This window comes from Haemorhous mexicanus, chromosome 3 (assembly GCF_027477595.1).
Source record: "Haemorhous mexicanus isolate bHaeMex1 chromosome 3, bHaeMex1.pri, whole genome shotgun sequence".
NCBI classification, from domain to species: domain Eukaryota; kingdom Metazoa; phylum Chordata; class Aves; order Passeriformes; family Fringillidae; genus Haemorhous; species Haemorhous mexicanus.
Genome location: NC_082343.1, coordinates 34,790,134 through 34,807,159, shown reverse-complemented (window position 1 = coordinate 34,807,159; position 17,026 = coordinate 34,790,134). Strand labels below are relative to the sequence as shown.

At 35.4% G+C, this 17,026-nt stretch overlaps 1 protein-coding gene across 3 annotated transcripts in view; it reads left to right on the top strand.

Annotated features, from left to right (window-relative positions):
• Positions 1–17,026, top strand: part of TTC27 (tetratricopeptide repeat domain 27) — a 112,820-nt gene that overhangs the window by 63,008 nt on the left and 32,786 nt on the right. The gene's annotated exons all lie outside the window — the stretch shown is intronic.

Genomic DNA, 17,026 nt, shown 5'->3' with positions numbered 1-17,026 from the left:
TTCTACATTAGACAAATTCAACATTTAAAGGAAGAGTTCAAAAAGGAAAAGGGAGCAGTCTTCCTCCCAAAAGGCTGATCTAGACAGGTTTGAAGCAAAAATATTTTTCCCTATTCTTTTGCTTCTTAAGTAATATATCTTTCTTTCTGATCAGACCTCTCAAACCACAGTTGGAGTAATAGAGAGAGACATGTAGCATAACCAGGGGAATGACAGCACCTGTCTGTTCAGCAAAACTATTAGATCTCTGTACTAGGAGTTCCTCTTTCTGTTCTTTATCCCCCTCTTGAACTCTAGGGGTACATTAAATAAGATTTTAATATTTGCTTTTAGTTGTGGGTGGAATGGGGGAGGGGAGGAAGGGGGAGAAAAATAATTTTAATAAATTTGTTTCACATCAAATTGAAAGTTTTAGTGGAAAGTTGCTGGGATCTGAGATGTACTGGAGAGCTGAGGGAGATATAAATCACTTCCTTCAGGAGGGTAATAAGTGGATCACAGCCCTCTTCTATCCTGTGGAGATCCTGCACTGATACCCCAATAGTTCTTAACTCTTATGAATTGTATTTATTATTAGAACACATGTTCCAAAAAAGTGTTTTAGAAGATGAGAAAAGCCAGGTGTCTTATAAAACCAATCCTTACTGAATTCTGTACAAGATCACAAGGTCTCCAGAACACTAGAAATAAACCTTATTACCTCAGAAAGCAATCTCAAAGGAGAGTGACCTCTTGGTGATGGTTATGATTTCAGTCTCAAGGCACACATTTCCAGAACGTATTTCATTTTGCTTAAGCAGATGACATATTTGACAGAAGATGTTACATGACACTAGTGAGTCTGGGGATACACCAAACTCATTAGCACACTTCAGAATAATTAATGTGGTGGTGCTTGACTCCTTCTGGTTTTCTTCTATGTAATTATGGGTTGGAAGGGACAGGGAGGAGGGGGGATCAGAGATCCAGTCTGCCAAGAGTTATTCGGAAATAACTGAAGTGGTTTTGTACCACTATCAAAAAAGAGAATATTGAGTAATTTCATTTTCTAGCTTATGATTTCTGCCTAGAAGTTTTCTACTGCACTCTTGGTTTTGCCAGTTTGGGTCAGTGCTATTAGCTGGTATGGGGGAAAAGAATGAAACCATTCTTTCTGTGCGAAAGTTTCTTCATATTTTCTCAACTATTCTTGACAATTATGTTCAACACCTGAACCGTTCCACTTCCAGTGTCAATGCACTTTCTAAAATAAGCCAAAAATGTGAAGCCTCCAGTTTTTTTTCCAAATGTTTCCCATTAAGCCTTAGTTCTGAAGACTTTTCTCCCCATAGATTCTCTTCACTCAGTGTTGTGACATTTTGAAAGGTGGTGATAGCAGAATCCTTAAGCCATATTGAACAGTAATACTGCATTTCTTTTATAAAGTGATGACAGGAAGTTGCAAAGAGAAATATGAGTACCAGGACACAACATTCACATCGTTCTGCCTAAGCTTTGCTCTGGAAGGCATAAACATTATAAGCTCCACTTCAACAAATTAAACAATTAAAATAATTAGTTCCACAGACCAGATGGCACAGAGGAGACACTATTCCTGTCTATTGCTAAATTGAATAGATGAAGACTTTACAGCTGTTGCTACATTTGAATAGATGAATCTTTTCAGTTTTATGTCATAAGTGTCATTACAGATCTGGAGATAGGTACCTCAAGGTGAGCTAATAAATCCTATTTTGAAATAGCCCTGTGCTGCTTGACAGTCACACTGTCCAGCACACAGGCCAGGTACTACAAACCAGACACTGCCTTATCTCAAGGCAGTTGTCAGCTTCTCCTATATTGTAATATAACTTGAATTTGATGGTGATAGTTGTTCTTTTCTTTCTTCATTCTTGTCCTTCCCCCTTTAGTGAAAAACAGAAGGCAGAGCTGATGCAAGAGGTCTTTGGATCTGTTTTTCAGCACTGACTGCTGTTGTGTATTCCCCCAAATCAAACTGATTTGGGAGCTATAAAAGCAGTGTAACTACAACTGCTTGGAACTTAGTACAGGCATACTATTTTGAACCATATGCAGTTCCTCTGTGGGTTTTGCACCCTGTGCAAAGTGTTTTATACCTGCTGTTCTCCAGTGGCAGCACAACAAGTAGTCTGGTTTTAAATCCACCCTTCATCAAGTAAACTTTTAAATCTACCTTCTTCTATAGACTTCAGAGGAAATTCTGCTTACATCTTTGATAAACATAAAAGTAACACAGTTGACAGGTGGAACAGCTTTTTCTTTGGAAACAAAAACATTCAAGAGGGTACACTTGCTTGATAAGAATAATGCAATAACGATAAAATTATATTTCATGTAAGTAACATAAAAAATAAGTGTAAATGGCATAAAAAAGATATAATACACCTGCTTTTCTGTAGAAAAGTACGCAGTACTTTCCTGAACATTTTGTGCTGGACGTGGAGGCTTAAGTCATGAACAGGTTTTAACACTGAAACCATATCCTAAGCACTGGCACTCAGTAACTTTGTGTTCAATATTTCTACAGAAATAACAGTAAGCTCACCATTTTGAAAGTCAGTAGCGCTGCTGTGCTGTTGGAGACCTCATGTTCTGCCACGCTTCTTTAGGTGGTAGTGTTTGACTACAGCAAAACATTCCAAAGGGCAGTTGCGTTGGGATGCTCCAAATTGCCTGGTACGCTGCTTGGCTCTGTGTTTCAAACACAAAGGAAATCTTACGTCAGATGGTCATGAATCCAGTTATCTTCTACTCATGACCTTGACCTCTTTTGTGCTAATTTTGATATCAAAATGCTTTGTATTTTATTTGGGATTGTTTGACTCATTTCCTCTCATGTGCTTTTCTTCCCCACCCACTGCAAGAGCCCTATTATAAAGAAATTGAAGCTTTTTTTAGTAAAATGTCTGTGAACAACTGAAGTGAATGTTGTTTCTTAGTTGGCTAGTATTGTTTTCAAAGTGAAATGCACATTGACAAGACCTGATATAATGAACCAAAACATGCACATTAAGTATCTGCTATGTGACTCACTTTAGAAAAAATACTGATATGCACGGTTCCAGCATGCTAATTGACTCCTACCCCACCATGCTTCCTTAAAACTATCAACATCATTTTGCATCTTGGAAGTTCACCTTGAGTTAGGCAAAAACTAAGTACTATCGGTTGTCCAGTGTCTGAAGTTCTTCTGTGTAGATGCCTTACAAATTTTTTGCCTTCTCTTTTTCCTGCCATTAAAGTGACTGTATAGATGAAATGGATACATTATGTTCAAGAGGTAGTCTCTTCCTCAATAATTTTTAAGTTCTAAGTAATTGTGATATGAATAACTTCAGATGTTGAGATTGCTCAAACATTAAGGGGATACTTAAGGGACAAGTTAAAGTGAAGAATGAATTTGTTTGCCTGGAGACAAGGTAATAATGGGTGGGAAAGAATGAGTTACCAGAATATCATAAAGAAAAATGATTGGGAAATGTTGTATAGGCAGTAGCTTTCCAGTCTTCCACCATATAAAACAGAAAAACAGTTTTAATTGGTATACTAAAGAATTAGACTGAAAGACCTCCTAGATAAAAGGTCTACTAGAGATAGACAGTTAAACAAGTGTATTTTTTCTAAATGCTCACTTTTGGAAAGAAGATTAGCAAGAAGTGATAAATTATTTTTTTCTTATAGACTAAGAAGTGGAGAATAATTATTTGAAATTGGTAATTTAGTGGAATTGTTAAATGTTGAATGCTTAATATATATGAATATATTTATACATTCAATATCTCTATCTTGGTGATACAGGCACTACCTGTAGAACAACAAAGTTTAAAGTCCAAGTGATAATATGGTTTTAACTAGGATAAGAAACACTGATCTTTCAATTAATATTTATATATTTCATTACTAAATGTTTTAAATTACACTTATAATCAGTAATCTCAACCAGTATACCAGCAGGACATGTTGTGATGCTGAGGTTAAAGGACAATAGTATGTATGATCTGATAAAAATCGCTGATCAAGTATCTGGAATTGAGAGTGTGTGGAAAGGGCAAACCAGCCTTCAGAAGCTGCCAGGCAGGTGCAAAGGTGTGTTTTCTTTCATAGCTTAAGACCTAATTTGTTCAGAATTGAGAAACTCCTTGGGAGCTGATAGGGCAAAAAGATATGTTTTTTGTGTTTGTCCTATACATTTAGGACTGAAACCCTAATATATATTAATTTTACTGCACAATCAGAACCTGTGCACTTCTAAGATATTTATAAGAAAAGAGAAAATTTTAAATGCAAAACTCATTTTGATAGTTGTCTTTTCATTACAAGGCATGTAATTTTGTTTAATTTGGATCATAATGTACATTTGCTTTATTTGCTAACCACACTTCCATTTCTATTTAAGAGATAAAAAAGTCCTAAAACAGGGGCAAGTTAACTTCCTATTTTAGGACATGAAAAATGCTATTAATCATACTCCAGCATTTAAATTAAAAAAAACCAAACAGGAATTTTCTACTAAAGATAGGGTTGTCTAAACATGTTTCCATCATTGAAAGACAGTCTGATTCTCACTGCTGATGAAAATTCACCTTTTAAAGGAAGAGAAGAGAAGATGCAAATTAAAAAAAACAAACAAACAAAAAAAAACCAAAACAAAAAAAAAACACAAAAAACCAGCACAACCATGATAAATGAAACAAACAAAACCACAGCAAAATTATTTGCTGACCATAATAGTATTGACATTTATTAATTCAAAATGTGTAAATTTGTGATAGTTCTCTCTGGCTCAGTCATTCTTCACCTTCAATGATACAAATCTGTATGCTTATTTTGTTTGATTAGGGTAGTAGTCTATTAAAAATATGGAAGCTATTGCATTAAATGGCTTTTAAAAATCAAATTAAGACATAATAATTTTGTATTCTTTTCAGTTTTTAATCATTTTCCAGAACAATAAAAATATATGCAGCAAAGATATAAAATGCCCTTATTATGATAGTTTTGGAGTTACAATTCAGTAATGGTAATCAGCTTATTACAGGGAAGAAGATCAGGTAAATAAATTAAAGCTGTTCTCTTAGTCCTCTCTGCTTTCTGTGCGAAATCTTGCTGTGCAAAGCCTGCCAAATGCATGAGTTTTTCAGTGTAGTGAAAAGGCACTAAATGCATTGGTTATTGTAGTTCCAGAAGTTCCAGGACCATGGTGAACAGTACTGAAAGACAGAGAATGAATTCAGTCTTTAATTCAGAGTCATGCATATAGTAGATAGTGCCTTCTTCTTTAATGAAATGAAGAAGTACAAAAACAATTGCTGGGAAATAACATGATAACAATGAGGTAAATGCTATTGACAGAAGTGCTTGTGTCTATGTGTCCTTTAATATTTTGAAAGTGATCCAGCATTGTTCTGAAAAATTCTTTCATTAGAAGGTACCTTAGTGCTGCTTTGCCCTTTGCAAAGAATGAGAGAGAAGACTGTGTTTAGTTCTAAAAGTATCAATAGTGAATGAATATGGAAATACTGGTTCTCTAATATTTGCAAAAGTTGGAATAGGTAATAAGTCAAAGACAACTTACTAAGTCCCAATAACTACTAGTTCTTGGTCTTGCCCATATGTATTTGTTTAGAAAAAAAAGACTGAATGGTGTGTCAGTAGGGCTTTTCTTTTCTCCTGATACAAAATAAATATTTTACTTCCTCAGGTCAGCATACAAGCTGTGATTTTAAGGGAGGCCAATGCATTTATTGACAAAGGAGATTTTCAGTGGGAAATCTGATAAAAACTGAAAAGAATTACTCTCAGGTGTTTAGGGGCAAGAAAGTGTGTGTAGAACCAAATAGGTGTAGAGTTTCAGCACAGTACATTGGAAATATTTTACTTTTATTATGGAGGTCAACACCAAGGATAATCAAGGAGAATTCTTTGGAAAATTTGTTTCTTGTACACTATTAAGAGTAAGATTTCAGCAGATCAGTTTTCTGAAGCAAAACTTTGAAGTATAAGCTGTAGAGATTTGTAATCTTTGACCTTGAGAATATGAATTCACAGAAAGTGGGAAGAAGGGATTTGTAAAAAAGGCCATTACGCTTGTGACAAATCCCTGTGAGATAAGTACAGAAATAGGGATGGAAAATAATGCTTGAGGAAAAGAATGAACTATTGTGTAATTAACAATGGGAAATGTTATTTTTCTTAGATTTTCAGATTAAATGATTGTACCATTTAAAAAATAAGAACTAGTTTCATGTGAAATGAAAATGTTGATGCATTTAAATTAGTTTGTGACTGTGATGGAGTAGTGGAGAGTGAGCACTGCTTTTTCTAAAAGATGTTTCCATTGAAAGAATTTCCATCATGCTGAGGGCTTCACTTTCCGGTAAGTTGGAAAGGAGGGTTGGGTTATTAAAAAACCCTACTTAATATGGTGACTGCTGAGGTTTCTATATGTTTGGAGATAGAAAATTTGGAGAATCTACTATGTAAAGAATCAATTGACTGGAGAGACAAACTTTGCAATAGTGTGTGCTTGGTGTAGCTTCTAACCAGAGAACTGATTTTTCTGGCCTAATTCAACTCATTTAGTTCCTCTTACGGCTTTAGTTATGAATTGAGGACTATATTTGGATTCTGAACTTTCCAAACTGATTTAATGATTCAAATAATCACTAGGACTAGTGTATGGAGAGTTTTATAATCACAGAATCATGGAATATGCTGAGTTGGAAGGGACCCACAAGAATCATCAAGTCCCACTTCTGGCCATGCACAGGACCATCCCCAAGAATCACACCATGTGCCTGAGAGCATTGTCCAAGAGCTTCTTCAGCTCCGCCAGGCTTGGTGCTGAGACCACTTCCCTGGAGGGCCCAGTCTAGTACCCAGAGTATGATATGATAATGGTTCTTTGCAATACTTTCCATTTACTTTTCAGTTAGCCAGTTTTTTATAGTATTGCTTTCTGACTGAATATTGTAAATGATGATACTGTGGTTTTGTGATAAGACTGGAAATGTTTTTGTAAGCAATATGACCTTCCATGCCAGAACTAGATTTTTAAATGGCATAAATATTTTTGTTTGTAGCTGTTATGCACATTGCTGTGCTATACCTGCCCATTTTTCCAGATACAGATCTGGGAAAACATTGAAGTTGCCTAGAAATAGAAACAGGTAGTAAATGATTCTACCACAGAGCACTTCTCTTTTCTTTCTGTTTTCCCATGTGTGAAATGCACACGAGCCAAGGTCATTAATAATGTTGCAGATTCAGATACTTACAAGGTCAAAAATGCCAAATTATAGTGCCATCTTTAACTATTTCAGGAGCTCCCAAGCTCCACTTTGCCTTTTCTCTGGTGTGAAATCTCCCTTAATGGAGAGCCAGAGCCTTCTTTGCTCTGGCTCTCCATTAAGGATGCAGACTGAAGGTTGAATGAATGAATGACCAGAAGCCCAGCAGACTCCTGGGCTCATGTTCTTCTCTCCCCTGGAAAAAAATGGTAGCAGGAAGTAGGTGGTGGCAGCTGCTGGTGAAAGAGTTCATCTGTCCTTCAGTACTCTCCCTCTAGCTCAGCAAGAGTATCTTAGTATACTTAGAGTATCTCAAGTAAAACAGGGTTAGCTGAAAGCAAAGTGCATCTGTTCCTTGGGCAGCAGCATGCTACCCCTTCCTACAGATGTGCAAGAAAATTGCACATCAGTGCAAGAGTGGTACCATTAGGACTTGCAGCTGATGGTCCCCAAGCAATTGAAGACTGTTAACAGAGTAAAGGATGTACATGTTACCCTGGCTGTCCCTTAGTGTCTATAGTCCATGGTTTTGTTGGGCAAGATTTTTAGTATCGTGAGTCCAGTGAAGTAGCAGAAGATTCTCTGATGTCTTGTCTCTGTCCATTAACCAGTTTTGTGTGAGTGACCAGCAGAGACCATAAAACTTCCAGCTGACTGAAAATTTTGCATTTGGTCTGGATTTTTTGATTGGTTGTGCCAAACCGGCTATATAATTGTGGAAGAACTGTGGTTTTGTGGATTCCTCCTTCTTTAATAAAGAGCTGAGTTTTCAGGGGAGCTTGATACACTTCTATTTGAATATGTCATACAATCAGGCATGGAACATTTAATGCATTTAGAATGTTTTTATTTTCACTGGAAATTGAACTGATTTCAAACCTGTTGTTACTGAAGATGTTTATTTTTCGTCTTTGGTGAGTAGATCAGTGACTAACAGAGAGTGATGGGGGTTTGTTTGTTTTTCCCTGATGTATGGAGAGCTTTCCAGGAACATGTGAAGAGCTGGATTGGATGTCTTTCAAGAAAATACATATATTGAAACCAGATTTCTTTACATGTGACTTGCTTTCTTTTGGGATAGCTAAAGTTTAAACACTTTGCCTGTGTGTCATATTTCTAATGTACTTACCATCATACGCTGTATGGTTTCTGGGTCAGGCTCAGCTACTGGAAGAATGTTTTTTTCCTGCCAAGTAATTTTTCAACAGAAATTACTGGGTATCGGTCAAGGTTTCATTGTATAGGGCAGCTATTCTTAGGAAAAATTTCTTCTTGTAAGGAGGGAAAACAATGGGTGTCCCAAGATGTTATCTGAGACATTCTGGCTGGATTCAGGAAAAAAGAGACTGAACTTATCTGTCTCTTCCCTTTAAACTCCTGTCCCCTTCACCAAATGAGTGAAGATGTTCTTGAAGTTTTCAAATGAATGAAAATAGTTGAAAAGCAGGTGACAGTAAAAGAGCACTTTGTGGTTGAAAAACCCCCATGAAAAATTGACTATTTCTATTACTGAAAAAAGAGCTTCTGGCAATTAAAGTAGCAGAATTTCTGTGATTTCAGGTTATGGGTATCCAGATAAGACTAGACATGACTTTCCCAGGTATCTTAGTAACATGACAGAATTATGATTTGTGTGACTGCACCAAAACCAAATATGCTTGCTCCAAAACAGTAACATCAATACATGGCATTTTGGTTTGTACTGTGTTTTTTTCTTTGATATTTCTTTTGTATAACAAAATACCATCCAGTCTCTGCCCTAGGTAGGAAGCTGTAAATGTTTGCATGCTTGCAATTAGTGACAAGTCTTAAGTACTTTTCCTCTGGAATTCTTTTTTTTATTTAAAGTGTTTGTTGTTTCAGAAATGGCCATCTAATTCTGAAATTTTTTTTGCCATGCATAAAGGTTTCTTTTGAATATTTATTCCTATTATGTTTACTTATGCTTTATATTAAAGCTTGAGTGAGGCTTTTTTTTTTTTTTTGCTGTTTACAGGTACTTTTACTTTTTTTTAATTGCTTGTGTATATATACATTATGGCATAAGTTCCTATCAGCAAAATGCAAATGTGTTCTACATGGTAGGTTTACCCAAGTCTACCAGCAACAGAAAAAAATACAGGATATTTCTGATAGATTAGTCTTTGTAAACAGGGTGTTCCAATTGGAATACAGGATAGATCAAGTGGGTCATAGTTATGAAAGCTTAGGACTATACCCAAACTAACAATTATATAATGTATAGAAAAATTATTAAAGGGTTTAGATTGACTATCCTCTTCCTTTCTTGGCTTTTCTGAGGAAGAACTGGATCTCTCAAAGAATATGTCTGTTATATATTACAAAACACAAATGTTTGATGTAACTTCCCCTCTATAATAATTTATTGTAATGCCTGATGGGGCCGGGGAGGAAAGATTGCACCAAAACAGAGGTGTCTGGTGCAAGAACAGTCAGATCTTTATTAAAGGCAAGATCCTCCTTTGCCACAAAATTGACACAACCTTTGTTTAAAAAAAAAAATGTTTATTTGCTTATGCTTTTAAAGGGAATAACAACTTTAAGTGCACCAAACTTGAACCATGTTAGGAAATTATCTAGTTATAATCTGTTTTGGAGAGAATACTGCATTATTTTCAGGTTCAAGTCGAGTGCTGACAGTGAAACCAAACCTGTGTGCAGATGCCACAGAGAAAGCTGTCCTGAAAAAGCCTCTATTAGGAGTCCTCTCAACCTAGAAACTTTAAGCTTTCAAGTATTTGGTGAGGAATTGTTGGTGCAAGAAGTTTCTTTAGCTGTTTAGCGGGGACAAGAAAAAAGGAGATGGCAGAGAAGAATCCATGTTCCTTATGTGTACTCAGTACTATTGCTACTTATAGCCCTGGAGCATCTTAACTGAAGGATTCATCAAAGTCAGCTACTAGAACATTGCTATGGGGTGGATAGTGCTGAATCCACTACCAGCAGACCTCCTGTTTTTAGAGCTCAGAGAGATTTCTCCATTGAGTCTATGGTGGGAGGGAAAAATAAGCAAAGTATTAGTTGGGGATTAATCTGCTGTTTGAAAAGGGATTACTCTAATTTGAGAGAATATGCATAGAAAATTTTTGTTTTCATTTCAGTTTAAGGAAATCAGCGTTTTTTCCTCCTGTGTGTAAAGCTGCTAGAAACTGGGACCATTTTCCATTCGTGGACCCAGGAGTAACCTGGGTCAGTGAACATTGTGTTTTCTGTCAGTGTAGTGACTACATACTATCAAAAAGTTTTTACCCAAGCATTGAACAAAGTAGGTAAAACACTGCTTTCAATGCAAACAGACTTAGGTTTGAAAATGTGCATCCTAAAGTCTTCTACTTGAATGTTTCAGTTAGTTTTGTTTCAAGTTGCATTATCTTGTTAGTAGTTTTTCTCTGTGAAGCATCCTGAAATCTTATCAGTTTCTGTGTTCCAGACACCTTGTAGACTTTTATTTGCAATACCAAGTAGGCAGTCAGTGCTATACAACATGGTAAAGATAGTTTTCATAAATTTTAAACCAGTTTTTAGTTCATGGGGAGCAGTGTGATAGACAGTCCTAGTTGGTTTAAATAAATACAATTGAGGTCAATCCTAACAAACAATATTTTGATTGAAAAAATGAGAGGATGAATTTGCAAAATGAGCAAAACCACGAGTCTTCAAGGCTACAAGATTTTAATGAAACTAAGACTTGTATTTTAATGAGGTGTAAAAAAGAGGCAATATTTTTGTGCTTTTAAGCATTTAACTTTTGCAGAGTTCTCACAGAATGTTTTTATCCTCCTGAGAATGTGAATAATGTAAAATCTCAGTAAGTAGTGGTCTTCAGCTTGGCATCTTTGCACAGTGTAAGAAATGGTCTGTTTAAGCTTCTATGAATTACAAATTACAATTTATAATAGTGATCATTGTAATAAATTTTCCTCAAGTATTTACTGTCATAATTCCACTTTGAAAATTAGATAAATGAGTGGGAGGATTCTTCTTGATGTTGAAATGCATCCTTGCTTAATGTTTTTTTCTGTGTGTTTTGACGCCTTAGTTCTTAACTATTCAGAGATGGTTTCATTGTTTAACAGAAATATATAATTGTGAGCTTTGTGAGCTTTTAAAAGGATAGCTTGTTATTTCCTTAAAGTCATTTTAGTTTCCAAGCAACAAAGTTCTGTCTGAACTGTCAAAATGCTGTTTTGAATAATGATTGAATGTAATATGATCCAATGAACTGGTTTTGAATCTATTCCTCTGGGGATGAAATTGGCAATCAGTCAAATAATCACTAGTTTGTCATAATCTCTGTCATGAAGTTTAGACCAGGCCAGAAATTAATATCTCCCATTAAGCAAAACTTTACTGCATTGTTATATGAAAATGTGTAATGGTTTTGTCATTTCTGGCATTGCTTCACTGGTAGTTTATGTTTGACCATTGGATTTTAGAAGTCTGCATATATCTCAGTTTGTCCTGGTGGTCTTGGTTTCAGGTGCTCTTGGGTTGACAGAGCTGTTGAAGTAAGTGTGTTGTTTGAAATGTAAATGTGGGGTTTAATGTTTTTATAAAGTAAGATTATCAAGGAGTATAACTCAAGATCTAATTACATATCCACAAGGTACTAAAATAATTATAGTACTAGAAAAGATTGGAATACCTAATACAAATTTAAGAGGAAAGAAATATAAAAAATGCTGCATATTTAATTGTCTCTATTTGTCACCTGTTTTCTAATAGGCATACAGTTTCTGAATTTTAGACACTGATTATGTATATGTTCTTCAGGAAGAATGAAGGTTTAGTTAGTACTTTCCTGTGTTTATGTATTATTTGGTACACTGTTGTGGAACAAGGTTGCGACAGTTACTGTTATAATACATCCCAAATTAGCATGGACTGTAGTTCTTTCTTCTGCAGCATTTTTCAGACTTTATTGTTAGAAAATGTAACTTGGCTGAAGACAACTTGAAAATTAATAAGCCAATTAATGTTTTGACTTCAAGAAAATGTAGATTTTCCTATTAAACAAGTATTTTAATATCACTGCCTCAAAAATATTTTAAAGCATTTAGAATTAAGTCTTAAATAGTGTGAAAATTTGAATTAATTTATCAATGAATCTGAAAGTTTTACAGAAGTCTGTACATCTTACACAAGAACTTAATGTTCCATAAGCTTAAAAAAATGCCTACTTTTTGTTTTGTAAATACTAAGCAGTAGAAACTGTCTGTGAGACCGACTTGTGTAGTGGGAAATCAAAGGAGCTATTTGCTGATAAATTTTCCTGTTCATTCATAATTTTTGAAGTAAGCTTATGAATAAAATAAGAACTCTGTAATACTACAACCAGAGTTACACATGTAGTTGCTGTCATTTTTACAAAGCTTTCCTCTACTTTGTTTTTGAGTAAATAACATAGGTGAGCTCAGTTTAGTTTGAGCTGTACACCTGCTAAGTTCTTAGGAGCCATAGTACAGGTGAGATAGTAGGTTTGTTTTCCCTACAAATGTGTTTTTACCTCTTTCCCTCCTTTGTCTCCAGACACCTTTCTTCCAAGCAGCTGAACAATTCCAACTATGTCGTGGTGCCCTGAGGCACTTCTGTGCCTGACACAAAGCCATGACACCCACCAAGCAGTCCCACAGCTGGTGTCCATACTTTGATACTTTTATAGGTGTATAAATTGTGTAAGTAGCTATGGGAACAGCTAGAATACAGAAGCAGGAGAGTTGTGACACCAGCTTGCTGCTTATAAGTTATCCAGAGGTAATGTACAGAAATGGAAGAAGCGCAAGGAAAATGGAAGTGGTTTTATAGGCAGAGCATGGAAAGGTCAAGGTGATTTGTAGGATTTTCAGGAGTCTTCAGGCTTGGGAGAAATTGAAGAGAAAGAACCCTAGAATTACAAGAATTTCATGAAAGGTGTGTCTGGAGGTTCCGTGTTAGAAAAGACTGAAAGGCACTTTCCATTCATCGAATCAAGCTAAATCTGTGTCAAATATGGTAAAAACATGTGAGAAGCAGACAGCTTTGAGGTGCTAGAGAAGGGTAAAAGCAGGACAAGATAATGCCACAGACACCACGTCAGCTGGGATTAACACAGTGGTTTATGGCTGGTGAGAGCATTCATGTAGAGACGACTTCATGGCTGGACCATCACCACTGGAGTCCCAGAGGTATTAACTAGGGATTGATTCTGGCAGCCTGACAAGATTTCTAGACTGAGAAGCAGAAGTCTAGAAAAAACTTACCTAATCTTTCTGTTTATAAAATCATAAATAAAGAGCAATATCAAGGGGACCAGGATAAATCAAAGGGTATGAGGAAATAAAAGAAAGGTGGAGATAGCTGTACTGGTAAATGCATATCACATGGTCAGGTAATAACATGGTAAAGACTAGCGTTTTTAAATAGGGTGTGGTTGGTGGAAAACAGCTGGATGCCTGGTTAGCAGTAGGACAAGGCAGGAAAACAGAATAAACAAGCTATGATGATTAACACGGTCTGTGAAGCAAGCTGTTGCATGGGGGAAGGAAGTTGGGTGGGACAATTGTGTCTGGAACACTAAAACTGGAAAATGCTCTTGTTGGAAAAGATAGGGTAAGGAAAAAGTGGTGCAGTCACACTGTGTGTTACTGGTATGAAAACTTGGGAAGAAGTGAGGTGAAACTGCATGGATAAAATGGAGGTTTTATTTGGGCCAGCAGTGTTAAATTTGGATAGGAGTAGTTGTATCTTCAGTGTTTTTGAGATGGGAGATCCAGATGGAATTAAGTAGTTGCTGCACAAGCAAGGTGTTATGCCATTTCCAGTAAGTTTTTGACAAGTATTTAATATCCCACTCTTTTTAAAAGATAGGAATTTGGGACTTTTTTGTTTGCAGGGGGATTTTTCCCCTAAGTAAGCTTGGATCAGGACATCCTTCTGAAATGGATGGGAAAAAATGTTTGCATATAGTTAGTATTACATGTAAGAGGCATTTTTTAAAGCAAGTAAACTATTTACTCTGGAATAAAGAGGTTAAGAATAGAAAGAAACATGTGAAATTGCCATTTATTTACCTGAGATGCAAAAACCATTCTAAAGATTATATTTTAACTAAAGGAACAAATCTTTGGGGGAGGGATTTCAGACCAGTTGGATGAATAACAGATTTAAAAACTGTACTGTAAGTAGGTTGAGAAATCAAACAGCATAATGTTGTGGAAAAATCACAACTCAGAAACTGTAGGGGTGTAATAGTATTTCCACAGGTTAAGCACAGAGATAAGGTCTGGCTAAAAAGAAAAAAAAATAAGTTCTAACTCAGCTGCTGAAGATGAGGATGGTAAAACATGTGGAGTGGATGAAGAGATTAAAATTTGGTCAGGCTCAAAGATCAAAGCTGATATTTTATCTTGAAGATTTTAGTGGTGTTACACATACGTTGAACATACAAGTAAAGCAAGAATATACAATGGCAATGAACATAGGAAAATGATGTCCAAGATGGAGAAGTCCTTTACAAGCTTCATGTACTTAGTTGTGGATAATTACCAGCTGAGATTGACTGGAAAAGAGATTATTCTGAGGCTGATAAGTAAAGTAATAAAAGCCCTACTGTGATCATTTCAAATTAGCCTGGTATGCTTATCCCATTATTGTACTGCTTAATCTCAGAGCAGACGTTGGAGTGTCAGGTGGAGAAAACGCATTGCAGTTTCTAGAGCTGTCTTTTCCTGCATTAATGTGGCAATAGTTTAGTCTTTGCTCATGATATAAAATTCCATCAGAACTATCTGGTTTTGTTGTGTCCAGACTGGATTAACTTGTCTCTGTATTGTGTTTCTTGACTTTAGAACTCATTGCTGTGACAGTTTAAGCCTTGGGAAAAGGGTGTGTTACATGGTGGGAGAGTAAGCTGTTAACCTTTTAAAATGTTGCCTGTAGAAGAGCTCATATAATTTAGAATTGTGAATTTTAATTGCTTTCTGCTCTATTTCTATGTAAAGACTTACAAGGCAGGAATCTGAGTCTCGAGTTAAACTAAGTCACAAAAATCTTACATCTGACTGTGTTGCAAGTATTCTGTATTTACATACTTTTTTATTGCAGTTTATATGTTGAAGGTTATTAATGAAAAAGTCTGCTCACTTGATAGTGCACACTTGTTGAATTTATTGATTTATGGTTCTATGATCTCATATCTGTTAGATATGAGCTGTGCAATAATGGTAGGATTCTCATTTTCTTGCAATTATACAGCCAAATTTTACTTCTCCAAGCATTATTCAGAAACACATAATTCAAAATTTGAGTAACTTATTTTCTATACTTTAATAGTAGGCAGAACTGTCAGAGATAATTTTTTCAATGTATTAAAGAGTGCATTAACCACAGATTTTTAGGACTTCTAAATTGCTATTTACTCTTCTTAAGGAATGTATAATATTCATAAGTTCTACTTTCATCTTCAGTTTTGTTAGGACTCTGAATGGAGTTCAGTACTGGTTTTGGGAAGGGAGAGAATTCTGCTTGTTAACAATCATATTCTCTTCTAACACATCACTTACATTTGGCTTTTCTGCTTGAGAAGTGTAGAAAAGATATACCCACACATTTTAAAATAAAATACGTTCTTCTGAAAAAATGTTTTTCTTTGTATTTCAGTTTTTCTGTTGGAACAATAGAGATGAGAAAAGGGGGAGAAAAAAAGTTTTAAAACCCCCCCAAAAACATTTTGATTCACTTAAAATATTTCTTGCCTTTCATTTCCTGTACTCCTCAAAAAAATTATTTAGGAGTTTCCTGGTTTTCTAAGGCTTAGAGCAATTACTGGTTTTAAATTTTTCAACTGTATTTTACTACATTGTTTGGTCTCATAAAATGGGTACCCAAGGAATTGGACAATTTTTTGGTTTAATTTTTGTTGCAACAGAGTATAGAAAGATGTGCTTCTGCATTGCATTAGAACATTTCAGCTGAACTAAAACAGAGAGATGTAATGTATTATATAGCTTGTATTCAAATAACTTCTAAAATTAAATAATATTACTTTAAAAGTTTTATTTTAATCTAACTCTTTTGGTTTGCCTGAAACTGTGTAAAGGAATGCAATTTTATTAGTGTGTCATTTTCCTTACTACAAATACATCTCAGCTGTTTGCTTGGCATAGGTTTCTAGATAAGCTGTAGGAACGTGCCTCTGGAGATAATTTCATGAAAAAGAATGTGAATAAGATGAAATATGTTAAATATTAGTATTTAAAATTAGGAGGTTAAGCATCAATGTAGAGCCTAAATTATTGCTGCATGTTGTGATGTCTTTTCTTATTAAAAGAATGAAGCCACTTAGTAAATCCCATTAACATCAATAATGGTTACAAGATGCTTAGCAGTTTGAATCACAGAATTGATTTTATGCAGCTGTCAGTTGCATTATTGATATCAACAGTTGGGTTTAGAAAGAGAGAGAAAGAAGTGATCCTATAATTTTTTTCCTTTTGCTTGGGAATCTTTGCATTCATTTTCAGAAAGCTGAGAAAATTCTGACCTGTGTAGCACCATGTGTAAGTCTTTGAGTTATTAAAGAGACTTTGAGAGGTGAATCATGTGAACCCAAGTAATTTAATATCCCCTTATTTATATGCTGTCCTTAAATTTGCTACTTGATGGTGACTGGCATTTGAAGAGAGTTTCTCCCTTACCTTAAATTTTCTAATCACCTT